Raw genomic sequence first — 27178 nt, 5'->3', positions numbered from 1 at the left:
TATATATATATTCCAAAACTCAACCCTAACCACCAAAGCCCACCCCACCACCCCAAAACAATCCTATACCGGCCCACTTGATTAAAAAAAGCCCGCCATCTAATAAAGAGAGAGAAGGAGGGGGGGGGGGGGAGGAAGTTGATGGTTGCAGTGGCTGACAGAGGGGCTAGCTTGCGATGGGGAGGGGTAATTTTATTTCTATATATATTATTATTTCTAATAATTAATTTTTATGTTAATATTATAATAGATTCAATCATATTATGACACATATAACAATTAATCTATACATTTGGTTATACCCAATACAAATAGGCCATAACTCATTTTTGAATAAATTTTGTAGAAGGTCTACTCATTCTAAATTAATCAAAATATTTAATTACTTAGTCCTAATATGGACAAACATTTGCTTATTTTGTACATTTTTCAAGGAATAATAGACATTAAACTTATTATAGATTATGCAATTATTTCATCAAATCCAATTACCTAAGAGTAGGATGTCTGCTATTTGTCATGGGCAATGCTATCAAAGGAGAATGGCCAGGGCTTGAAACAAGAAAGTGCGACCTAGACACTTAAAGGAAGGGGATTTCGAGCCGACTATTCGATAGAGAGGTTGAATAGGACCCATATGGTGGGTAAGCGCGGGGGAGGAGAACCTATTAGGAAGGAAGAAAGAAGCTCGACAAAGTTAGCGTTTTCTCGGGATTTTTCGTTGCAATAGTAAATCCTTTCCATAACGAAGATGGTTACTACCCCTAAAACCGATTAATCTAGTAACTACTACCTTTTTCCATAATAAGTCTACTTAAGATTTTGAACTAATGATATAATTATTTGATGAAATCGTAATTAGTAGCTTTAAAACCTTAATTAATCATATAAACCCTAGTACCACTTCCACACCACCTCCAACAACTCCCCTTTAATACCTCCGACAACTCTCCCACCCCGAAATTTATCCCCCTCTTGGTCATCCACCACGAAACCTACCATTTTGCGTTCTTCCACTACAAACACACCACAATTATAGCCCCTCCTTTTGTCCCTACCCTTTAAAATCATCCCCTCCCTTTTCCCAAATCCCGATTACCACCTCTCCCCTTCGCCCAAGCCTTGGAAATAGCTCAGCCATCAACTTAATGGGCTTCATTTCGTTGTGGGGGAACGGAAGGGGCTGGGGATGGGTTTCATGGCAGGGTGGGAATCGTGGTGGGAAGCGGGAGGGAGGTGGTAATAATGGCGAGAGAATGAGTGGGGATTAGATTGGATTTCGTGGTATGGGAACGGGAGGGATGGTTTTCGTGGTAGGAGATCGAAAGGGGAACAAGATTCACGGCGGGGGAGCTGTCGGAGGTGGTGTGGTGGTGGTGCAAGGGTTTATCTAATTAATAATGGTTTAAAATTAGAGCTATTAATTATAATTTAAATAGATAATGATGTCATTAAATGATTACGTAGGCTGATTAGGGAAGAAGGTAGTAGTTACTAGAATTAATTGATTTTAGGGGTAGTAATTAACAACTTTTTTTAGGGTATTAATTCTCAAAAGCCCTCTTTTTAAGGTACTTAACTGGTAATGAATATTGGCAAAGAGACGCAAAGAACACGTACTCCATGTCTGCGTATATTGGTTTTTTCACCTTACGCCTCTGAGTTTTTTGTTTATTCACTATATACCAGTGAAAATTTTCAAATTCACCATGTACCCTTGAGTTGTTGCACAAATTCAACATATACCCCTAATACCAAAAAGATAAGTGAATGTTTGTTAATTATGCATCGAAACGACCTTATCTCTCCCCTCATCCTCGAAATAACTACTCTCCTTTCTCTAACCCCCAAAACCACTCCAAATCTCCATAACCATATCCGTATGATTGATTTTGATTATGAGAAAAGGAAATTTGGGGTGGTTTTGGGGGTGGAACACAGGAATGTGGGTGGTTCGGGGGATAGGGGGAGTGTATTTAGGGTGATTTTGGGTCCTAATGACTGACAAAGTTAACAATCATTAGTCATCAAGGGTAAATGATGTATTTTTGTGAAAACTCGGGGGTAAATGATGAATTTAAAAAAATTCAAGGTATACGATGAACAAACAAAAAATTCAGGGTATATGGTAAAAATTCGGTATTGTTTATATAATGCATGGGATAAACTTTCCTTACAAAATACTTAGATTACTTACAATACTACATTTATTTACTCCTCAGTTTCATATTATTTGCGACGATTAGATATTTTTTTCTCTCTAATTTATGTTAAATCGTTACAAATAATATAAACGGAGGTATTATTTATTTTATATATTTATTAGTTTCTTAAAAAGAAGGATTACTTACGGTACATATTTGTTTCGATAATAACCATTTATAACTACCTACTAAATAGGCAACAACGGTCAATGGATCAAGCACAATAATAAATGACATTATTGTACTATGGTTTTGCTGAAGGAATAAAATGGTGTTGAGGATCAGGACCATCCGGAGCACCTCGTTCTGTTACTACTTCATCGACCGCCATTTCGTGTAAGTTGTGCTTGACCTCCTGATGATGAGCAACAACCCCTAACTTACATAATAATGTTTTACTGTCAATCGTCTTGTCACCATACATAGGTAAAAGACGCGAATCTAAAACAGCAAGTGAGCTGAGGATAATAAGGAACAACACTAGAAACGGTTTTCGTACTACAACCATGCTTAGCTTGAATATGTAAATGTAATGAATAGAACAGTTGATAAGTATGAAGTATTGTAATTATACTCATCTAAACTCATGTATATATATATATAGGTAGTGGCAGCCAAAGTTGGTGGCTAGATAACATTAAGGAACATTAATGCAAAACGAGTAATACTCTCTTTAGCAGAATCATTACCATAAGTATGACATACATCAGACGTCAGTAGTATTTAACAAAAGTCGTCCACCTTGTATGCATCTGCAAATTAAGACAACTATAGACGACTAGAGTCTTAATCACAGGGTGTTGACAATATTCGTCAATGGGATTCTCCTATTTTACCCCCGGGCCCCCTTCCATAGAGTTTTGCCTTTTAATCTAGACTAAATCAACATATAACAAGTTTCAACTTTCAATTAGATAGGACACTTTCGATCTATTAAATTCACCACAATTTTTTTGAGGGGTGTATGTAATTAAACCTTTCTCAATTCACCAAACTTAGTTAACTGTGTTTAGCTAATTGTAGGAGGGGGTACCCCCTACAGCATCAACCACCGTAGCTATGGTGAGTTGCTTTTGTAAGTTGGCCTTGGCCATTAACTTTATTTACTAATCTAGTTCTGTTTCCTACAAAAAAAAAAAAAAAAAAAAAAAAAAAAAAAAAAAAAAAAAAAAAAACTTTCTCAATTCACTTATTGAAATTTAAACTACTAGACTCGACAATACTAATTACTAAATCATAATCGTTAGTTTATATCATAAAATAATTTTTTCAAACTCAAGCTCAAGCATTGATTCATATATAAAGAATCCAATTTAAACTTGTATTAAAAATCAAGATGAATAACTTTATTAGTACTAGGACCTTATAAAATTAATGGGCACTAGAAACAAGTATGACCAAAACTAAATCACTAATTACATGAATATGACTAATCCAAACAAATAAGCTCTTCGTTTATTTTATCTAAACAACCAATTTCCATGACTTATTTCCTTAATTAGTGTATAAATAATTAGTGGATACATTTTGATTGTATTAAAAATGAAGTTGCAAATGAAATTATCCAAAAGAACACATGGCCGACATCCCATAATGTAATGTAATGCAAGTGATGGTGGATGTATACATCAAAAGTAAGAACCCTTTGAATAACAAAATCCAAAACGGCTGATAATTATCCTTTATTAATTTGGTTAATCACCCCTTCTCACTTTTTTAGTCATCGTCAGCGCCAACGCATCCATTTATTTGGATTGGCTTTTTATGTTGTTGAATTGGATCATCTCTTGCCCGGCCCCCCTACGGATCGCCGCACACTTCAATAAAATTTAGTTGCTTTACATGTGTTAAAACGTCCCAAAATTAAAAATAATAGATAGAATAATCTTTAGTAATTGACTTTATTAGTAATCTTTATTCTAGAATGATCTGCGCATACACTTATTATTCAACAACCTTATTCTTCTTATAAATTATAATGTTAATCATACACTGCACAAATACAACAGAATTAGAGGTGGCAATTAAAAGATGCTAACCATAAATAATTATGTTTGAAAAATTCCCCAATTTGATTTCAGTAATCTTAATTACACATGATTTTCCCCTTCATTTTGAATTGTCAATTCGGTGAGGTCTTAATTATAGAATTTGAAACCCTACCTTACAAAATAAGACAATTGAACTAAAATGCGGAAGAAGAAGATATAGAAAGAGGGAAGTGTAGACACCTACTTTTGGCCTCTTGCTCCGAAAGGAAGTGCGATGATGTTACAAAAACCCGTTTTTCATGCTAGATCAAAGTTGAAGCGTTTATGGACTATGAAAAGAATTATGAAGTAATTTGAAACCCATATTTGAGACCAATTTATCTTAGAACCTTGTTTGATTAATAATTAGGCCTAAACCATGTTCATACATGTTTTAACTTGATTAATAACGGACCCAAATGCGTCAAATGCAAGATTGGATCCAATGGAACCTACATTGTTGAAAAACCAAGCCAAACAGATAAACCAACCATCAAATTCCCATGCAAAGCCTATAAAAATGGATAGCCCTTTCAAAGAGCTTTCCAAAGGTATATTATATGCCCAAAATCCCGAGCCAAAACAAAGAAGTTATGATTAAAACACTAAACCGGGCCCTAAAACCGATACCCTTGCACTCCAACGGCCATAAATTTTGATCCATAACATATTTTAACCTAATTCAAACGGCATTGGAAAGTAGACATTCAGAGGTTTCCATTGATATCTCACATGCCTTAATCTAAATCCGCAATCAAAAGTTATGGAATTTTTAAAAACGTGCTTTCGTATAAGGCAAACCGCAAACCAGCGCAACTCAATCAGTTGCGCGCGCCTGGCACGCGCGACTCATTGATATGTGCGCGGCACCCAGCGCGACTCAAAGAGTTACGCGCGCCACCTGACGGCGTGACTCTAAAACCCTAAACCTAGATCCCTATGATTATAAATAGGGGTCTTCGTTCAGCTCTTAACGGACCAAAAAATCAGAATTAAAACCCTAGTATTCTCAAAACCCTAATCTCTCAACTTCTCTTACTATCATACTACTTTTTATTTTCTCTTCACAAATACTTTCCAAGCCTAATTGAATCCATTGAAACCCTTGGAGGTACGAAGAAGAAAGAAAGTCCATAAACACATTAAACGGAGATTTAACACAAAAGAAGAACGTTTAGTTTCCTGAGCACTTAGATAAATCACTTTTCCTTTATTGTTTAAGTAACTTTAATTGAATAAATAGTGTTGTTTGATCACATAGTAATTTGTTTTAAATAAGATTAGAATTGAAAAATTAATTGATTGATTGATCACCTAAGCCAAGGCAAATCTTGTTTACTTTTGCTCCTTTCACGAATTTGAATTAAATAAAGAATAACGATTTTGCAATGTAATTCCTACATGATTAATGCGTGTAAATAAAATCAACTAACTTAGTTTTAGGTATTGCGTTGCATATATTGTTTGGTGATGAAATTGTGAAAAAGGAAGAGCTAGCAGAGGCCGCACTAGGGCTAGAATAGCGATTCCTCCCTAAAAGGAACGTTATTTTAGTACCCTCGCTCCCGAAATCATTTCTAGTTTATGTAGACCAATTTGGGCATGGGTAAACTTACGATTTGTGCTAATTATCCCATGAACTCCATATGGTAGAAAGGCATGAACGAGGTTTATTAGTTTTCCTAAAACTCATTGGCGACTCCCTACTTGTTTCTTATAAAAAAGCGTGATGACAAGATCTATTCTAATTCAAGGTCCCCCAAACAGTCAGAAATTCAAATCCTAATACACCCTAACAAGTGTAAAATCCTAGGCTTTTAAATGGCCATGGGCATCAAGGAAGGGCCCCCTACGATGGGATCACCCTCCTTACAGTGGCGACTCCACTGGGGACTTAGAGGTTACAAGATTAGTTCGTAGTTATGGTTCAAGGTTTCCAACACTAGGTTGCCTATGGATTGTAACGAGAACTAACTTGGGTAATCTCTAGTTAGAGAACGAGACTCGAACGCATAATATCTTTCTTTTACACAAAAGTAAAAATCAAACAAGCAACATTGCATCATGCATAATCATAACACAGTTAAACCATTGGGGATTGACTCATTGACTAGGGGTTGCCAACACTAGGCTCCTATCCCAAAATCAATAACAATCATCCCACCCATATCGCCAACAAAATGTTGGGAGGGTTATGCCATGGGTCAACATGTTGAGTGATTGATTCGTGTATCGTCCCTTAAGATATGGTACCTTGGGACACCCAACCCTTTACCTTAGAATGACATTGTATATGCTTTGACGGTTCCTTTTATGTGCTTTTGTGACTACATGAATATGTGCTTTGTGTCTAATCTAACTAATTCCAACTTGTTACCTAGAGATATAATAATAAAAAAATTCGCAAAAAATTATGGTTAAAAAAAAATGTCGAATCTACCAGGTGGCACGTGCAACTGTCAAAGTTGCGCATGCCCTCCTAGCGCAAGTTTAGAAGTTGCGCGCGGCACCTCCGCGCAACATTGTGTCTTGCGCGCGCCCACTGTTCAACTTTGACTTTGACTCTTTACGAGCATTATCATACGGAGAAAACGATACTACCGCTTTAAGGTTAATCGTTAAGTAGGTGCTAAAATATCTCTTTGGCTAACAATGTTGTCTAACTTTTACTATGACCGTCTTTTTTCGGTTTTTTTTCAAAAAATCCAAAATCATGTTTTTTATATCGTTCTTTTTGAATTTTCACAAAAAAACAAAAAATAAATGTTTTTTTATCGTTCTTTTTGCGTTTTGGCAAAAAAAAAAAAAACGCATGTGGCAGATGCTACTCTTGAATTTGCACTTTCCACACTAGTGGAAAAATTGTCATTTGTAACACCCTATTTGTAACAGACATGATAAAATCCGTTACAAAAAGAGTAATTGTAACGGGCAAAATTTTTGATCGTTACGGAAAAAACTTATTTGTAACGGGCAAAAAAATGTCCGTTACGAATAATTAATAATCGTAACGGGCAAATTAACGCCCGTTACGAATAGTTATTAATTGTAACAGACACATATAAATCCCGTTACAACTAAATAACTCTCTAGGGTTAAAGATCGGTTCCTACATACTTCCCCAGCCGTATTTCTTCCTCACTCCTCTTCTCTTTCTCTCTCCTCAAATCACTCTCTCTTTCTGCATTTCTCTTCTTCCTCACTCATCTTCTCTTTCTCTCTCCTCAAATCACTGTCAACACTGCTCATTTCTCTTCCCGCATTTCTTTTCTTCCTCACTCGTCTTCTCTCTCTTCCTGTTCTTCAAGCTCAACAACAATGGCGGCGACTCCATTGTCAGTCGAGAAGACCACCTCTGGTAGACTCGAAATCGAGCTTGCTGAAGTCGAAATCCTGGACTTATGTCTTGTCGTATTGAATTTGGTCCTTCTCAACCTTTTAAAGGTGCTAAGATGACTGGATCTCTTCATATGACTATTCAAACTGTTGTTCTTATTGAGACTCATACTACTCTTGTTGCTGAAGTTCGTTGGTGTTCTTGCTACATCTTCTCTACCCAGGTATAATTTTATTTATCTCGTCATTTTTCGATTTAATCCCCTTTTTTTTATCTGTGATTTGCCCTTGATTTTGGAAATTTCCAGATCTTAAATGGGGTTTTATTGTTTTTGTGGATTGGATCTTGTTGGGTTTGATTCATGTTGTGATGATTTTAATGAAATGAGTAAATGATTGATTTGTAGAATTTTTGATTTGAAATGGACTGTTTTTTCTAGGGTTCAAGATCTCAGATCTTGTGAATTTTTATTTTAAGAATTGTGGTTTAATTGATTAATGATAAAATTAGTGGTATATACTTAAATTATTTAATCAATTTTAGTGGGATTTGGTATATAATTAGAGTTTAAAATGAATAAGTGTTTAATTTGTGCAATAAATAATTCGAAATGTGTTGTTCATTTCTGGATTCTTAAGATCTCAGAACTTATAGAATTATGGGGGAATTAATTAATATTAAAATTGAAATGGATGATTAAATGGTGGTATTACTGGTATATACTTAATTTGACTCCATGAATAGTTGCGATTTTTAGATAAAGTATGTAGTTGGCCGCTTAGATTTGAGAAGAAATTCAATGACTTGTTAAGATTGTATTAATGCATAACCTGCCTATTTGTTATCATAGAGAAGATGAACATTCAAGTTGTTTATATCAAAGAATTACAATTGATACTGATATATGAGTAAAAGCATCATCTGTATACGTTGTCTAATTATAGAAAGTTAGCGTCTGCATTAACTGCCTGCTATTCAAAGGTACTGGTGAGATGATGTTTATGGTGGTTTAACTTGGTAGAATTAGAGGAATGTTATGATTTTGGGAACGAATGTAGTTCGAGTTGTGTAGTTTGGCAGTTGTTCGTCTTTGTTTTCTGGTTTGTTCTACAAAATTTGTAGGATAACTTGACATATGACTAAGATTTGTTTTGATTCTTGTTTATCTGTTTCGTTCTCAAGTGTCCTTGAAATGAGGAAATTGATACCATTGACATTCCTTATGATCTTACTTTCTGGTGATTTCTCATCAAAGATGTCGTGTGGTTTAAGTTGCCACTTAAAGAGATACCTGCTACTGTCATTTTCATGTTTATTGCAAGATTTATGAACATAGATACTAAGTAGACTCTTAGAAAGGTCCCATATTCTAAACGCCCTACCAAATTGTTTCTTATCAAGTTTATTATATGATTTGTTGTTGGATTTGTTGTCTACCGTTTAAATTCTCTTATGGGATTTATCCGTATATATTTCACTGGTTACTCGTTTATAGACACTTATTTTAATGGCAACTTTTGGAGTGGTTGTATTTCTTTTTTGATTGGATTGGAGCTCATTCAGTCATTCCACTCCCCAACAGATGCCCTGTGCTTTTATTAATAATTCTACAACTATTGATTATAAGTTATGACAGCTTGTTTTAATTATGAACATCTACCCTAATGTTTTATAGTTTTTGTTTTACAGATGTGTGCAACAAAAATTAGGGGGACCTACTGTTGCTGAATATGAGAAACTTCAGCTGAGATGTCAGACCTGCAGGAGAAATACAAAGAGCTTCTGGCCACCCATCAAGAGACTATTAAGCAGGTATTTTCCTTTCCTTTTATTGTATTCATTGTATGATTTCCATAGGCAGTATATATGTAAGCCTTACAAGCACTGGAACTGTCATAGTTTACTCTGGTTTCCTTTCGATCTTTTCCGGCTCTCAGCCTGATAAATGTGTAGTGTGTGTGTGTGTCGTTGTATAATTTCCATAGGCAGTATATATGTAAGGCTTACAAGCACTGCCCTCAGCTTGATGTGTGTGTGTATTTTTAACTATGTAGATTAATATTTAATAGTTCTTTTTTTGCAGGTTCTTCTTGATTAGGAGAGATACATGACAAGTAGTGATGGCTCTAGCATTCCCGGTTCACTTGCTGTGCCTATGGGAGCTGAAAATCAGGTTTGTAAAATTGTAAAGCTAAAATTGTATATAATATTTTTTTAACTTTAATAAATAATATAGGCATCTTGTGTTTGATTCTTCACTAGTGTAGTTTGCATTTTTTTGCTTCAGATCTATCAATTTTTTTTTATTTTTTTATTTTTTTTTTTTTTCTGATTTTGGATCATTCTTTGCTAGTTTGGGTATGGTGATAAGTAAACCGAGAGTACGGCAAGATATGCTACTCAGATCTTCTCCGGGGGCTTCAACAGTTCAACAATCAACATGGTTGGTAGTGCTTCCTCCAGTTCCTCCTCCACTGCCCCCCTTTGCTGAAATCACGCCAAAATTAAACAACAATAGGAACAACCCGAGAAAGAACAACAATCTGCTGTTGTTGCTGAAAGTTTCGAATTATGAGCAAAAGAGAGAGCAACGTATTAAATTTGAATCTCATCTTAGTTATAGCAATTAGCAAGTGCATTACTTGTTTTTAATTTCTTTAATTGATAAAATCATTTGAATGTTGTATAGCTTTTGCTAATTGAATAACTGTATATTTGTATAAATTATTATTTAAAATTATTTATTTTTTGTAATTGATAATTTATAATAGTAATTAAAATTTGGCAGCATACTAGCAGGTATCACCTGCTAGATTTTTTTTTTTTTTAATTTGGGTTCAATTGTATTCGTAACGGGCAATCTGACTGCCCGTTACGAATAACATATCCTATCCGTAACGGCAGCATATGTAACGCCCGTTGCCCGTTACGGGTAGGCTGTTTTGCCCATTACGGATAGCTATTTTTCCACTAGTGCTACCTTAGCGCAGGACGGAAAATTGCGCGCGATACTGTTTTTTATTATGATGATTCGTTTACGTACTTTATAATCGAGCTAATGACATTACTTTATATGAAGTTCGTCATTAGAAGTTCGCATCTCTTAATAGGACGTCATCAATATGTTTATTATTAAACGTGCCTATTTTCATGTTCATCTTTTTTTAGTTGTTATTGGTCAACCTTGATTTAAGAGTATAATTTATTTACCTCTTCTATGGTTTAAAAATAAAATTTCGAGAACTTTACTTGGGATGATTGCCTCACAAAAAAAAAGAGAGAAATATGACAAAAAAAATGTCGTACTTAAAAAAAAAAATAATAATAATAAAAAAAAGAGTATGATACAAAAAAAAATATTATTCTAAAAAAAAAGTGAGAAGATAATGAAGATAAAACCGAGAAAATGTTTTAATTATTTCTTGGATTTTACATTCGGAGGCTATCATTCTTTTTAAGAAAATAGTAAAATATTATCCATTAAAGATGAGCAATATGAGAATCATAATCGAAAAAAATGAAATAGATCTCTATTGCAATCTAAGTGATCAACAAATACCATAGTATGTTTGATCATTTTAAGGAGTATGTTCGGGTTGATTAATATTCCTAAAATCTGATGAGCATTTTCAATCCAACTTTCTTGTCTTTCTCTTCTACCTTTTTCGAAAACAATTCATTAAAGTAAAATCCTTAGATGATTACCCTGTTGAAATCAACACAAATCATGACACTCCATTAATGATTGTTCGTGAATTTTTTGACATTTTTCATCAACAAACTTGCTTAAAGTGAATTCGTATTACAAGGATTAAAAAAAGGAAATACAACAATCACTTTGACTTTGATTCATTGTTTGAATGCTTGGCAGAAAAGGTTTAAGTGAACGCGCTCAATTTCTCGTGATACACATTACTATATCATCTTCCACATTGGCATACTAGTTCAATCATGGGTGACAAAGCAGCATTGGAGAAACTTAGAGAGGAACTCAAAAACCTAAAGGCCCTATGAGAAGAATAAGCCCAAATGAAGGCTCATAAAAAGCAGAAAAGGCTAAAATAAAAGCAGAAAAATAAAACGAAAACATTTTGCAAGAAAAAGCAAGAGCCGAAAGAGTAGATGCCTTGGAGAAACTTGTCCTTTGAGCTAACTCAAGGAATAATTACTTCAATTATGTGCTTGCACCATAACCTAGAGACAACACTCTCCCAAGAAAGTTCTTGACTACGGATTTGCCAACCTTTAAGGTCACAAACAATCCTAGGACTCACTTAATGAGCTTTATTGGAAATATGGCATTGAAAGGGGTTGAGCCAAGCCTATATGCATGTACTTTTCCTCTTTCATTGGACCCAACTGCTAGATCATGGTTTTATAACCTTGATGCAAAACAAAATTCCATCACTTGGAGTACGTGACGTTGTAAAAGCGTTTTTAACCCAATATGAAGATAACATCGAGCTCACAACTACCTTGCGCAATCTCGAATTGCTTAATAAAGGGAAAGAAGAAGGCTTCATTGACTTCTTTTCCAGGTGGCGATCAAAGGTTGCTCTTATTCCACAAAGACCTCCGGATCATGAACTTGTCCCAAAGTTCATAGACAATATGTCTCCACCATACAAGTGCCATTTACAATACCTTGGTTTAGACACATTTCAAAAAGTCTATACTATGGGAATATTAATTGAAAGGGACTTGATAAATGAAACCATGAATCATATAGATGGACTTGATTTTTAGAGAGGATTTCTCCTACGTTGGAATCGGACAAAGCTTGAAGACGCAATCTCAAGAAGTTGTCAACAATTCAAGATGTAGCACCCTAGGTCTTGTTTTGTTTCTTTCCTTTGTTTTTTTTATTTTTATTTATTTTTTATTTTTTTATGATAGACTAAGAGATTCATGCTATCGAATTTACTTATTTTGTATTCTAATTAATTAATGAATAAAAAATAAATTTTCAAGTATGTGTATCCTGTTCTCTTTTCAATCTCTATATTGTTATTGACTTGAATTAAATAAAATGTGTACATACAAACAGGCAATATCAAAAGGCATACATACTCAACACTTTAAGAATCTTGATGAGCTTAGGCTTACAAGATGTATTGAATGAAAAGAGGCCCATCTTAGACCCACAAAGAAAGGATATGATGATTTCACCAACACAGGAGGCAACTTGTTAGTTTAGACGATCAGTACAAGAGGGGGGTGAATTGTATGTGAGCTCCTAGTGACTACTTTTGCGGAATAATAAAACAAAGCTTATAGGAACTTGCAAAGACACAAATTTTACGAGGAAACTTTCCACGACCCAACTGGAAGTAAAACCTCGACCCTATCTTAGGGATTTCAACCACAAACAACTTCACTATAATAGGGAAACACCAAGTTACAACCTACTAAAATCAGACCTTTACTCACAAGTTCCAGAACGAACTTGCTACACAATAGGACCCTATCCAACCCAATCTAAGTACCTCACTTAGATTCACTCGTACTCCCAAAGTACAAAAAACTCTCAGCTTCACAATATAAGCTTACACAAACTGTATGTAAATATTAAACACACAATCACCCAAATAACCCAACCAATACAAGTAATGAAACCTAGTATATGATAGGCAAGCTATGCTCAAAATCCAAAACTAATATGACAAGGTTAGAAGCTTGGCAAACTTACATTGTTAAAGCTCTGTGATTTCTCCATGCATAAACTCACAAAAACCTAAAACAATTCGATCTCTACTATTTATACAAGTACAACTTGTATAGCAAGTAGGTTTTCTAAAAGATAAAGAAGTTAACTTGCCTTATCTTAAAAACATGGTTTAAGTAAATCTTCTTTGGAGAAAATCTTTTTCGGAAAAATAAGATAAAAAGAGAAATATTAAAAAGAATAGAATCTTTTTAAAAACCGATTTTAAGAAATAAATTTTAAATAAAATCTTTTCATAAAATCTATCTTTTTATCTTTTCCAAGTTTATCTTTATTTACCAAGCAACTTGTCACGCTTTTAATAAATTTCGTGGATAACCTACTTAACATATTTAACAATAAATCCAGAAGATACAATTTTAACTAAATAATATTGTTGTGCCATATTCTGCATAAGTAGGTTACTTGGGCTTAACGCAGACTAAGTTCCTAAAGGAACTTACTGTCTTCACTCGCAGTCCAAGCTAACACCTCAACATGTTGTCTTCAAGTTCCTGTTAGGGAACTTAGTTCTTGTTAGAGAACTATTCTTCTTCTTGGTTTAACTTTCTCTTTAAAGGCTTCTTTATGTCTTCTTAGCTCAAGTTACTTCTTCCATCACCAAGATCAATTTCACCTAAACTGATCAAACACTTAAAAACCTTATTAGTTGAGTTTGCTTTAGTTTAAGTTCATCATCATCAAAACCTTTAAGCTTCAACAATTTCCCCCTTTTTGATGATGACAAACTTAAGCAAACTCTTGAGAAAAGTTAAAACAAATAGAAGGACGTATTTTTGTATTTTTGATTTATAGACAAAAAGTAAGCGTACAACTGAAATTAAAAATACGAAAGCAAGAAAAGCATAAATAAACAAAACATAACATAAATTAAACTAAGAGATTAAACTAATATACTTGGCATCATATCAGAAGAAATTTTTGATACTTTCTTAACTGGAACCCAAAACAACTTCAGCTTCCAAGTTTGCTTCTTCTTTTCCCCCTTATGGCATTATCAAAAAGTCCTGTTTTTTCAAGTTTAATCAAGCATCTAGCCACAGCCCCATAAGCAATTCATTGAATGTGGGAACTGAAGGCAGCGCTGCTAACTTCCCTTAAGCAAGTTCCACTTCCCTGCATAAGTGTTCAAAACATACACATACACACAAGTATAAGCAAAGTTCCAACAATACATACAACCAAAAGACTTAACATCCTGCTTAACAATTTTTAAAATATTACAACCAAAAGTAATTGTTCCAAAAACTAAAACAGAAATTGAAATGGTTCATGGCTTCAAAGTGAAATAGGGCTAGGTTAATAATAAGGCTGGTAAATAAGATTGTTGAGTTAATTCTTCAGGAACTCCATAATTTGTCTGCTGTCTTCCTTCTATTTAGCAGCAAAGGTGTCAAATCTATCCTCAACACTCTTAATCTGCTACTGAAACTCCAGCCTTTGATCCTTCAGGAGCTTGTCTTGCTGCTGCATAGTCTTCTCTAACTTCTGAATCTTCCCAGAAGATTCTTTCACTTCCTTTTCAGCCAACACCAACCTAATAGTTAACTTTGCAACCTGTCCATCCAGATCCTTGTCATCAGTATCCAGCTCAACCGGCTTCTTCATACTGGTTTGAGGGGCAGAGCTTGTTGATTGTCTCCTACTTTTCCTCACAGGCTGCCCAACCTCTTTCTTTTCTTTTCTCTTTTCTATTCCTTTCTTTTCCTCACCCTTTTCCAGTTCCTGAATCATCCCATTCACCACCTCCAAGCTAATTCCCAGCAGAGTTTCTTCATTAATCACATTTTCTGGTTTCTCCTCTAAACCTCCATATTTACCCTTTAGAACCACTCCAAAACTCTCAAAGACTGTGGACAGGATAGCTCCATATCCTACCTTAGTTTTACTTGGAACACAATGTGCCAAGTGCTGAAACATGAGTGAGGGAAAATTTATCTTTATTTTCTTAGACAGACAAAAGATCAAAGCCATGTCCATTAGACATGCTTCCCCTGTATTTGATGTTCGAGGCAGAATGGTTTTCTTAACTAAATTGCATAACAACTTGCTCAATGGGCATAAATCATTGTGACTCATGATGTTCTTCCCCCTTTTTCCTCCAAAGCTTCAACTATTTCACCACTCAAATACTTTTCGAATTTTACACTAGCCTTCCCTTTAATGTAGGTCTCATATCCAATAATAGGAGTTTTCAAAATTTTACCTAGGGTTTCATCATTGAACTCAATTTTTACCCCATCATTTTCACTAGATATAACTCCCAATTTTACTTCAAAATTTTGACAAAACTTAGTCATAGCAATAGGGTACATGTAGTTATCAGATGCTTTAGACAACAAGTATTCCCATCCTTGGAACTTATTTAAATCAAGAAATTCTAGGAACCTAGCCTTTCTACACCAAGTTAAGTTAATGCGATGACCTACAACATACCTTCCTGCTTGCGATTCAAGCTCTACTTGATCAACGATCTCTTCATCTTCCTCCTTCTCAGAATTCTCTCTCTCTGAGTCCTCCAATTTTGCAGTAAAATCCTCAACTTCCTTAATACGTTCTTCAACTGTCTTTCTCTTTTCTTTCATCTCTTTCCACTCTTTCAACTTTTGAAGAATTGATTCAGAGGTGAATTCCTCTGTTTCAGCAGGTTTAGGGTTTTGTGATGGAGAGGATAAATCGGGTTTGGCTTGAGGTTCTTTGTAAGACACTAAGGGGAGAGAGGAAAATTCTTCTTGTTCCAGGTTTTGGGAGTTTTGAGAGCTTTCGGAGGAGCTAATTGAAGTGATGATAACCATGGTTATGTCTTGAAGGTGTAGAAGGTTGTAGAAAATTTTCACAGTGGGTAATTTGATTTGACAGTGATGATGTAAGGTGGGTGAAGATTCCTTTTATAATAAATGAACCGGTGTGAAGGAAATAAAGAGTTTTTCACTTTTCAGTCATTAATTGAACATATTCAATTAGTTTTCTAAATTCAATTAAGCAGGATATATTTTTGCCAAATTCTTTTTCTTTCCAAATTCATTTAATTTCCAAAAACAACTTTCTGAAAATAAAACACGCAATTGGAACACGCTTTCTACACATGTGCAATGTATATAATTACTAACTTATAAAGTTAAGTGTTTTAATGAACTTACCTTCAGTAATTAACAATGGTGACACTTCAGCTATGTTTAGCACACCAAGATTGTGCTAAATGCTCTTTTTTTCTCTATTTACATTATTTTTTACTTTGCCATATCTTGGAACTTCAGAAGCAATTATTCAGCTTAATCATCCCAAGTTCCAATCTCAATTTCTCAAATCTTTCTTTGCTTAAGGGCTTGGTTAGAATATCTGCGATTTGATTTTCAATATGGAAAAATTCTAACTTAATATTCCCTTGCTCCACATTATCTTTTAGAATGTGATGCCTAATGTGGATGTGTGTTTACCTTTGAGTGTTGAACTAGATCCTTAGAAATACATATAGCACTAGTATTATCACAGTAAATAGGCACACATTCAAAAATAATACCAAAATCTCTAACCTGTTGCTTTATCCAAAGTACTTGTGAACAACATGCTGCTGCTGCCACGTACTCAGGTTTAGTTGTTAACAATGCAACCGTGTTTTGCTTCTTGGAACCCCAAGAAACTAAACAAGGTCCTAAAAACTGTACCATACCTGAGGTGCTTTTTCTATTAACCAAATCACCTACATAATCAGCATCAGTAAAGCAATTTAAATCAAAGGAGTCACTTCTAGGATAGAAGAGACTCGAGTCATCAATTCCTTTTAAGTATCTAAGGATTCTCTTTACTGCTTTCAAGTGAGACTCCTTTAAGTTTGCTTGGAACCTAGCACACAAACCTACACTAAAGGATATGTCAGGTCTACTAGCTGTTAGATAGAGTAGAGAGCCTATCATACCTCGATACATAGATTGATCAATACAAGTTCCAGTTGGATCTTCATCCAATCTAGTTGCTATACCCATTAGAGTGTTATTGGTCTTTGCATTATCTAGCTTGTATTTCTTAATCAGTTCCTTGATATATTTTTGTTGATGGATCATGATTCCTTCTTCAGTTTGCTTGATTTGCAATCTGAGAAAGAAATTTAATTCTTCCATCATACTCATTTCAAATTCTCCACTCATAAGGTCAGCAAAATACTTGCATAGAGATTCATTAGTTGCACCAAATAAAATATCATCAACATAAATTTGTACAACTAAGATATCAGTTCCATTTGACTTTAAAAGCAAAGTTTTATAAATTTTACCACGTTTAAAACCATTTTTCAAAAGTAACTTTGATAATCTTTCATACCATGCTCTAGGAGCTTGCTTCAACCCATAAAGAGCTTTGTCAAGCTTATAGACATTGTTTGGCAACTCTGGATTTTCAAATCCAGGAGGTTGTTCCACATGGACTTCTTCATTTAGAAATCCATTTAGAAATGCACATTTAACGTCCATCTGGAACAACGTGAATCCCATATAAGAAGCAAAAGCAATGAGTAAACGAATAGCCTCTAACCTGGCTACTGGTGCAAATGTCTCTTCATAGTCTATTCCTTTTTGTTGATTGAAACCTTGAACAACAAGTCTTGCCTTTTTCCTGACAATAATACCATGCTCATCCAGCTTATTCCTAAACACCTATTTTAGACCAATAGTCCTCTTATCCTTGGGTCTAGGTTCCAGATGCCAAACTTCATTTCTTTAAAACTCATTTAACTCAGCTTGCATAGAATTAATCCAGTCTGCGTCAATTAAAGCTTCAACATAGTTCTTAGGTTCCATAGAAGAAAGGAATACATATAATGCACAGAAGTTCCTGAGTTGAGATCTAGTCTGAGTTCCTTTTGTAATATCACTCATGATTGCATCTACGGGATGTGATTTCTGATGTTTCCATTGCTTTGGAGTAAAATCCCTGACTAGATACAATCTTTCCTAATTGTTGTTGACTGGTTCTTCTGTAGGAACTCTGTCTTGAATCTCAGTTGTTACTTCAACAGGAGGTTCCTCATTTTGATTTTCATTCTGATCTTGATTCTATTCTTGAGGTGGAGTTCCTGCTGCATTCTCCACTTTAGGTTCTGCATTTACTTCTGGATTCGTCTCTCCTACATTTTCCACTTGCTGCTTCTGCAATGATGTTAATTCCTCATCTTCATCTAGCTTGCGTACAAGTCCAATTTCAAAATCATCATCACAATCCTGTACATCAATCAATTGTTCAGTTTCATCAAATATAATATGTACAGATTCCTCAACACATGTTGTTCTCTTATTATAAACTCTATAAGCTTTACTATTTGAAGCATATCCTAAGAAAACAGCTTCATCACTTCTTTCATCAAATTTTCCCAAGTTCCTTTTACCATTATTATGAACAAAGCATTTACAACCAAAAGATTTAAAGTAAGAAATTTTAGATTTTCTCCCTTTGATTAGTTCATAGGGAGTCTTGTTGGTGAAGGCTCTAACATATACTCTGTTTAGAATATAACAAGCTGTGTTGACTGCTTCTACCCAGAAGTTCCTAGGCAGTCCACTTGAGATCAACATTGTTCTAGCCATGTCTTCAAGGCTTCTGTTCTTGCGTTCCACCACTCCATTCTGTTGAGGAGTTCTTGGGCAGAGAAGTTGTGATCCATGTCGTGCTCAGTGCACAATCCTCAAATTTGGAATTTTCAAATTCTATTCCATGATCTGATCTAAGATGTATCAATTTATTACCTGTTCTTCTCTGTTCTTTCTTCACAAATGCAACAAACTCATCAAAAGTTTCATCCTTGCTTACAAGAAAGAAAACCCAAGTAAACCTTAAAATATCATCAACAATAACCATTACATATCTCTTACCACTTCTACTTTTGATTCTCATTGGACCACAAAGATACATATGAATAAGTTCCAAAGGCCTTTTGGTGCTTACCATCTTCTTGGATTTAAAAGAAATTTAATTCTGTTTTCCTCTAACACAGGCATCACACACTTTGTCATATAGGAACTTAATGCAAGGAAGTCCTTCCACTAATTCCTTAGATCTAAGTTTATCAAGTAAAGTAAAGCTTGCATGACCAAATTTCTTGTGCCACAAAAAGAGGATCATCCATAATAACACTGAGACATGTTAGACTACTGTTAGGAACCTCATTAAGATCCACAACATATGTGTTCCCTTTTCGAGTTCCTTCTAAGATTATGTTCCTAGTGTCATTGTGTATGATTCTGTACTTATTAGAAGTAAAGCTAACAGAGTTACCTTTGTCACAAAATTGTGAGATACTTAACAAGTTGTGTTTGAGACCCTCGAATAAAAATTCATTATCAATAGCATGGGAACTCAACCGTCCTACCTTTCCAATAGCAATTATATCTCCTTTCATATTATCACCAAAGGTCATAGTTCAACCATAATAGGCATCCAGTGAGAAATCTAGATTTATCTAGTCATGTGCTTAGAACAACCACTGTCGAGGTACCATGTGTTATTCCCCCTTACTGGAACCTACATGAAGAGTCAAACGTTAGTATCAAGAACCTAGGTTTCCTTGGGTTCTTGTGTAACATGAGTGGGATTATTTTTCGTAACCCAAATCTATTCAACATGTTTTTCATTTTTCTATGTTCTCTTTTCTTTCTTAGGACACTTAACCTGATTGTGTCCTGTATTACCACAGAAATAACAAACAATACTACTAGGTAGGTCAACATACTTCTTTTCCTTTTGAAACTTCTTTTTGAAACCTAGACCTTCCGTTCTCTTGGTTTGATCTTTAGTGATCCAACGAGGTACTCTATACTCTATAGGTTGTTTACCTTTCTTAGCTCTCTCAAGTTCCCCCTCAAGTCGTGCCTTATCCGTTCTTAGATCTTCCAAATCAAATTTTAGTTTTTCAAAATTCGGATATTGAGCAAGTGGAGGAACTTCAGAGTTAGGAGCATCATGACAGAGTTTCATCAAACACAGTTCCACATTTAACATTATGTTATCATGTTTCAACCTATCTATAGTCTCTTTCAAAATTTTATTATCATCAAACAGACTAAAGAACCTATATTGAATGGCAAACTTCATGTCATCAACCCACTCACTGTTTTCTTTGTAAGTTATTAAAGCTTCATCACTTTGCTGTTTGGCTCTATATAATTCCTTTAACTCATTTTGAATATCCAACACAGCATATATTAGGTTTTCTTTAGAGAAATGTTTTAAATCTTTTTGGGAAAACCATACCTTAGATTCCAGTGCTTTCAGTTTTTCCTTTTCATCTGTTTTATCCATTAGACATAGATGGGCAGTTTATTATGATGGTTGATCCTCTTCTTCTTCTTCTTCTTCTTCTTCTTCTTCTTCTTCTTCTTCTTCTTCTTCTTCTTCTTCTTCTTCTTCTTCTTCTTCTTCTTCTTCTTCTTCTTCTTCTTCTTCTTCTTCTTCTTCTTCTTCTTCTGTATCTCCCTAGGCAGCTAGCATAGCCTTTTTCACATTGTCCTTCGTGAAGTAAGGCTTATAGACTCTTGACTCCTTGGAATGCTCTTTTCCTTTACTCTTTCCTTTGTCACCTTCCTTAAGAGGACAATCCTTAATGATGTGATCCATAGACCCACATTTGAAACAGGTTGTGTCTTTGGAACTTGTGTTCTTCTTGTTCCTATCAAACTTCCTGTTGTTCATCATCTTTTTAAACCTTCTTACTAGCACTCTTCCTCATCAACTTCTGAGTCCTCTAAATCTTGAACCTTCAGAGCAAGACTCTTGTTCTTGGAACTTTCAGTATTGGAACTCAGATGAAGTTCATGAGTCATCAATGATCCAGCTAGTTGTTCCATGTTGAACTTGGTAATGTCCTTAGCATCCTACATGGAAGTAACCTTGGATCTCCAGCGTTCATCTCGTGGTAGGCTTCTTAAGATCTTTCTTGCCTGTTCATTAATAGGAATGTGTTTGCCAAGGGAATTCAATTCATTAATAATATCATTAAACCTAGTAAACATTTCCTCTATAGATTCCTTAGATTCTATTTCAAACCTTTCATATCTAGACATTAATAAATCAATTTCAGAAATTTTTACCTTATTAGTACCTTCATGAGTTACCTCTAGTAGATCCCAAATCTGTTTAGCAGACTTGCATCCCATGATACGATTATGTTCATGAGGTCCAAGTCCACAACGTAAATACTTTATGGCTAAAGCATTTAACTCAAGTTTCTGATAGTATTCCTTATCATAATCAGAAATAAGTTTAGGAGCTACCTCGTTCTTTTCATTAGTTGCAGTTATTTCAAAATCACCAGATTAAATAACACGCCAAACCTGGTAATTTTCAGCCTTGATAAAGATCTCCATCCTGTTCTTCCAGTAGGTGTAAAACTTACCATTGAACATAGGTGGACATTGGGTGGAATAACCTTCTTCAAGTTTCTCCTTGTAATTCATTTCTCTAGGAACTTACTTAGCAAAGATATCTGTTTACACACGAGAACCAAGCTCTGATACCAATTGTTAGTTGAGATGAATAGTACAAGAGGGGGGTGAATTGTATGTGATTTCATAGTTACTACTTTTGCGGAATAATAAAACAAAGCTTATAGGAACTTGCAAAGACACACAGATTTTACGAGGAAACCTTTCAGGGCCTAACTGGAAATAAAACCTCGACCCTATCTTAGGGATTTCAACCACAAACAAATTCACTATGATAGGGCAAACACCAAGTTACAACCTACTATAATCAGACCTTTACTCACAAGTTCCTGAACAAACTTGCTACACAATAGGACCCTATCCTACCCAATCTAAGTACCACACTTAGATTCACGCGTACTCCCAAAGTACAAAAACTCTCAGCTTCACAATATAAACTTACACAAACTGTATGTAAATATTAAACACACTAACACCCAAATAACCCAACCAATACAAGTAATGAAACCTAGTATTATGCATGAAATCCAAAACTAATATGACAAGGTTAGAAGCTTGACAAACTTACACTATTAAAGCTCTGTGATTTCTCCACGCATAAACTCACAAAAACCTAAAACACTTCGATCTCCACTATTTATACAAGTACAACTTGTATAGCAAGTAGGTTTTCTAAAAGATAAAGAAGGTAACTTGCCTTATCTTAAAAACACGGTTTAAGTAAATCTTCTTTGGAGAAAATCTTTTCCGGAAAAATAAGATAAAAAGAGAAATATGAAAAAGAATAAAATCTTTTTAAAAAACGATTTTAAGAAACAAATTTTAAATAAAATCTTTTCATAAAATCTATCTTTTTATCTTTTCTAATTTTATCTTTATTTACCAAGCATCTTGTCACGCTTCTAATAAATTTCATGCATAACCTACTTAACATATTTAACAATAAATCTAGAAGATAAAATCTTAACTAAATAATATTGCTGCGTGTAGACACCCATTTGTGTCTCCCCAAAACCAAACCCAGTGATGAGTACCTTTCACGTCGAATCATAACCGAATGAAGTGAAACTGTGGAAAGTTTAGTGTTACAGATAGTTTTAATTTCTTTTCTCTTCTCTCTGTTTTTGAAAACCTATTTTAAGAAAATAGCCAATCCAGTTTGATTGAACCATGATATGGGTCCAGTAATAGTGTAGATGGATAGAGCTTGAAAAGTGCTTTCCAACGATATATTATAAGCCCAATTCCGATGAATATTGAGGAAGTTATGGCCAAATTACTAAACTGGGCCTGGTTTTCAGCCTTATATGCGGCCTAATGATCTAGAGGAGGGCCTAATATGGATTTATCATTCCTAATGCAATTAGGAATGGTTTTAGTTTTCTAGATTCCTCTAGAAAGTTCTTTTCATTCCTAATTTAATTAGCATTGATAAATTGACTTTTGTTGACTTTTTAGAGTTTTAATCAGAATCAAAGAACGTTTTTTTTGAAGAAAATACGATTTTATCCTCCTGTACGGCAATTTCTATCTGATTTTAAGATAACGCGTGGATTTCTGAGTCAGCGCCAAACGCCAGCTGTAGCGCCTGACGCTACGCTTGGCACCTGGCACTAGCCTTAGCGTCTGGCGCTAAGGTCAGCGTTTGGCGCTAATTTGGCCTTTTGCGTCAGTACTTTATTTTTGATGTTTTATCTTTTTGGATGATTTTCTCTATAAATAGTCTCCTAAAAACTCCGTTTTGATTCACCAACTCTCATCAAGATTTTCTTGATTACTCTCGCTCTCTCTTTTCTAAACTAGCCTTCTCTCAAATATAAAAATTCTGCATTCATTAGATTTAGATACACCTAGGCATATTCGAAGTTGCCTTCGTTCTAGACGTGAAAGGTTTAATTTCTGAGGGTTTGGTCCCAAATCTCTCTTTCAATTATTTAATTTAATTGTTTTATTATTTTCCTTGAAGTTACTAACGTGTGTATTTTGTTATTAGAAAGAGGTACGAGGCATCCAAGTAAGTACTTTAATGGTTTTTATTGATGTTATGATATAGAGTTCATGCTTAGGTTGTTATTATGATATTCTTAGTATCATGTTAGGATGTTTTCCTTAATTTGATGTTTAGGGTGACAACAATAAATTCCTAGTATCATGTCTAGGGTAACTTTAATATTAAATATGCTTGTTATGATGCCTTTTATGTTCTTCCTAATATTTATGATTGTTAGTATCATGTTAGGGCTAAAGCTTTGATTTTTATTGCTTAGTGACATGCTAGGGTTTGTTATTAATCTTGTTAGTATCATGCCTAGGATCTTGCTATTTTTGTGCTTTAACATGATTATTGATTATAATTATTATTATGATTACTTTTATAATTGTTATGATTTTTATAATTATAATTTATTGTTATTATGATGTTGCTTGATTATATTTTATGGTTATTGCTTGATCACACCTTTTATGCATGTTTAAAGGGAATTTGTACTTGTAATCACGCTTAATAAGATAATTAATAATCTTGTTTAGGGTTAATATGATTATAATTCAAGTGATCGCCAATAATAGTTTTATTTGTGCATTAATAATCAACCAACATAGATTAAACAGGTTTACGGTAAACCTATTGATTGTATGTTAGTCAGAAAGCGCACATGAATACGATCAGAATAAAGTAGAGGCCTATTATTAGGGCAGGTTCAATCTCTTTTAGGTTGGATTTGTACCTTCGTCCCCGAACCCTATTTGGTTCTAGACCTTATTGGATTTTATGATCTCTTGGATCGCTAAGGGGTGTAACCTTCACCTCGTGAACGGTTTACAAGTTCCTAAAAAAACTTGTTGGCGACTCTTTTGCTCTATCTTCTTTCCCTTTGGACGCCACCGTACTTTAGTGTATGATCACAGTGGGGTTCAAGCTAGGGGATAATGCTTGAAATATTCCCTACGTTGCGCCATATTCTGTATAAGTAGGTTACTTGGGCTTCACGCAGACAAAAAGTTCCTAAAGGAACTTACTATCTTCACTCGCAGTCCAAGCTGACACCTCAGCATGCTGTCGTTCCTATTAGGGAACTTAGTTCTTGTTAGAGAACTCTTCTTCTTCTTGGTTTAACTTTCTCTTTAAAGGCTTCTTTATGTCTTCTTAGCTCAAGTTACTTCTTCCATCACCAAGATCAATTTCACCTAAACTAATCAAACACTTAAAAACCTTTATTATTTGAGTTTGCTTTAGTTTAAATTCATCATCATCAAAACCTTTAAGCTTCAACACCACTTGAAAATCCACAAATATAATCCCATGTTCTTAACCTTAGAGAAAATCCATGTTTTTGGCAGCCCTTTTGAGAATCGTCAATTGAGACTTAGTTATTCAACTACATTATTCCATACCTTGGGATGGGAATGGTTCAAAGATACAAATAGGAAATTGGGGGAATGAAGCATAAGAGGGGGACACAAAGTTAGTCTAAACCCAAAAGAAAAGATAAAAAAATTGTTCCAAACCCAAAACAAAACTTGCAAAAAGAAGAAAGAAAAAAAAAAGAGAGAGAGAGAGCAAGGAAAAAGCACCTAATGTAGGAGTTATCACACAAAGTATAAAGGTTTTAATTTGAGAAGCACAAAAAGTAAGGGATTTTGGGAGTATACTTTAGCTTGTCCATTCTTCATAACCCCAAGCTTAGCCACGTTACAACCTTGGAAAGGCCCTCCTTGAGGTGGACCCTAACTATGTACCAAAATCATCATGCCATGAAAAAATGGCCAACCTTAGGCCTTTGCACATATGGACCTACTATTGAGTAGTCATGCCCATATATAAAATGCATGAAGTGTTGAGTTATGGTTAGAAAATCATACAAAAAAAAAAAATCAAATGATATTGGATGATTTGATAGTCATTGGCTTGATTACATCATTTTAGTAAAGCAATCGAATCAAACTAAATTAAATATTTTTCATATCTTTTGCCAAAGAAAAATGAGATGATTATCACTTAAAAAAAAACAATCATCTTATTTTCTTTTAATAATAGGGCTATTTATTACCAAGGTAATTCAAGTTCTATATACATTTCCTAGAAAGAAAAAGAGTTAACACAATAAATTGATTTGATTTATCGATAGCCTTGACGTCAACTTTAGATGTCTTTTACAACCCATGAGCATTTGTCTTCTCACTTATCATGAGCAAATAATTTTTCTGCCTGCGTGGGATATCGCCATCTTCTCTAAGCGAGGAACATTGATTGAACATGATCGCTACATAAAAAAGAATGATCGTTATCGCTATCACACGTATACCTCACTGCCAAGTCATCAAGATGATTCAAATATTAAGTCAATAATCCTTACTTTTCGAAAACATGTATAATTTTCTTTCTTTATTTTTCTATGGGAAAGTTGGATTCCCCTTCCTTTTTAACAAATCCGTCTTGTTTGTTCATTTCTTTTTTAGGGGGTAAGTCGGGATGATCCCTCCCATTTAGCAACTAAATTACTTGAAAATAGTATAGTTTTTTCGCCCTTTGCCTCAAATTGGGGGCTTAAAAAAGCCAGGACATCCCCACTTTTCTCTATTTACAGATTTAAACACGCTATTTATGCTGCAAAATCAATGTCATGCAAAGCTTATTACAAACCATCTTAATAACTTTAAACGACAAAGGGAAGAATACCACTTCCTATTATTTGACCAAGATAATTAATTATGTTACTTGATCAAAAAATTTATGATAAACATATGCAATATTTCGCAAATCGAAAATACAAATCTTGGGGCCTTAAATAAACATGAGAAACATCCCTTAGCATATGTATACATGAATTCCAAAAGTCACCTAAAGTCTACGCTTAGGGGCTTCAAATTAAAAATACAAGTCTCACCTTAACTTTCATTTTGAAATGAGACCATATTTTGGAAAGTGATTTGAATGATTTTATAAATTATTCTAACACTCCATCAAACCTAAGTTTGGTAAATATACATTTTCAAACTACGAATCTTTTAATTAGAGGAAATCCACTTTTAATTAGCAAAATATGACAGTGATGACAAACACTAAAAAGAAAAAAACATAAACAAATTCAGATATATGAAAGTTTTCTCACATTGTCATATCTTTGTTGAAATAAGTTGCAAATTAAAACTTACCTTCATCAATCTTGGACAAAAAAGTTACGCTCAATTACGAGGTAGACTTTTCTTTCCATTTATGTCCAGTTTTGAAAATAATATGATTATGTATTTTTCCTACTAGAAAAAAATTGCTTTTCAAAACATACTTTCATTTAAATTATTGGACCCTTTTCAAATTTTGAATTCTAGTTCGAAACAACATGTTTCTAATAAAAAATAGTATTCAAAATTTCCTTTCTGAATTTTTGTTTCATTTCCTCAAATAAATAAATTTTCAGTTTCTCAATAACCGTTTTGATAATACGTGTATGCAC

At 34.4% G+C, this 27178-nt stretch overlaps 1 long non-coding RNA gene across 1 annotated transcript; it reads left to right on the top strand.

Annotated features, from left to right (window-relative positions):
* The first annotated feature begins 7269 nt into the window (after positions 1-7269).
* Positions 7270-10311, top strand: LOC110710920. Its single transcript, XR_002509226.1, has 4 exons — positions 7270-7794; positions 9261-9383; positions 9655-9744; positions 9925-10311. It is a non-coding gene; the product is annotated as an uncharacterized LOC110710920 (long non-coding RNA).
* The last annotated feature ends 16867 nt before the right edge of the window (positions 10312-27178 follow it).

Source organism: Chenopodium quinoa, unplaced genomic scaffold (genome assembly GCF_001683475.1).
Source record: "Chenopodium quinoa cultivar QQ74 unplaced genomic scaffold, ASM168347v1, whole genome shotgun sequence".
Lineage (NCBI taxonomy): Eukaryota > Viridiplantae > Streptophyta > Magnoliopsida > Caryophyllales > Amaranthaceae > Chenopodium > Chenopodium quinoa.
This window is presented reverse-complemented; position numbering and strand designations above follow the sequence as displayed.